This window comes from Acyrthosiphon pisum, unplaced genomic scaffold, assembly GCF_005508785.2.
Source record: "Acyrthosiphon pisum isolate AL4f unplaced genomic scaffold, pea_aphid_22Mar2018_4r6ur Scaffold_20905;HRSCAF=22491, whole genome shotgun sequence".
In the NCBI taxonomy this organism is placed as follows: domain Eukaryota; kingdom Metazoa; phylum Arthropoda; class Insecta; order Hemiptera; family Aphididae; genus Acyrthosiphon; species Acyrthosiphon pisum.
The window spans coordinates 21,678-23,119 of NW_021770313.1; positions in this window are offsets into that span (position 1 = coordinate 21,678).

Below are 1,442 nucleotides of genomic sequence, written 5' to 3' on the forward strand. Positions count from 1 at the left end.
GAACAATAAAACAAACTGTCGCGATTAGCGTACACAATAAAATAATATGCAAAACTGTGGCGATTTGCGCCCGCAATAACAATAATATAATATTGGCAATTCGTGCCTACAAAAATAAGGGCTATATAATATTTCAAAACGAAACGGCGATTTGCGCACGTAATAATAATGTGTGTTTCGATTACACTCCGAGAAACAGGGCTGAAGATTCCGGCGGCCGTGCTAACTCTTGACGTCGACGGCCGACCGCTCATTATCTACATATTATATAATTCACAGCTGACACAATTTTAACATAAATAAACAATAATATAAATAACAATGATATATGTGTGCGTGTGTGTGTGTGTCGTTCGGTGATGTGCGCCTACGGCTTATCTACCGTCGTGGCGGCGACAATTAGTTATAATTTATTAGGTTCCATAGGTAATGTATAAACCTGGACCGTAAGACCGCGGACTGTGTAGTGTGTACGTTTTATTTTTGTCTCAGTGATATTGTTATTTGTTACTATTGTGTTATCAGATGTCTATAAATAGTATTAAAAACTATCTTAAATCCAATGTGTATTGATAGCAGGGGTATGAAATTCCGCGAATTGGCCGAACCGGGCGATTGTGGCCTTCAACACGGTTTCCAGGGGGGCGTGGCATACGTGAAATATGGAATGGTAAACAAGCCGACCCCGCGTACCGTATCCCGCCATAGTCTTGGAACCGTCCTGACCCTCCTGTCCTATGAAGGCCTGTGTATTCATATTTCATACTGTTAAATGCAAAATGTCTTAAAAATTAAGAATTATAATGTTATTTTTTTTTTAAATTGAAGTTAGTATTTACTATTTACTAAAACAGTGAATCATAATAAGTTTTTTTATTGAGTTGGCATAATAAAATGGAGCTTGTAATTATACATTACATTTGCATTTTAATCATTTGCAATATTTTTTATCGAGTAGACATCAATTATAAAATATGATGTATAATTATAGTCACTTATTCAGGTGCGTCGTCCTGGCACCCGTAAATCGTCAAAACCGACCCTAACATATCTCATTTTTTTGTACCCGATTTGTACCCATTTGAACCCCCCATAAAAAAATTTGTACCCCTCTCCCTTTTACGCAAAACCAAATCCCCCGTCCGGGTGCTGTAACGACGTCGTCCTGGCACCCGGAACCACCAGAAGTCAACCGATCGATTTCGGACCTATCTCATTTTTTTGTACCCGATTTGTACCCATTTGAACCCTCCCTAAAAAATTTTGAACCCCTTTTCCTTTTACGCAAAACCAAATCCCCCGTTCGGATGCTGTAATGACGTCGTCCTGGCACCCGGAATCACCAGGAGTCAACCGATCGGTTTCGGACCTATCTCATTTTTTGGTACCCGATTTGTACCCATTTGACCCTCCCTAAAAATGTTTGTACCCCTTTCTCTTTT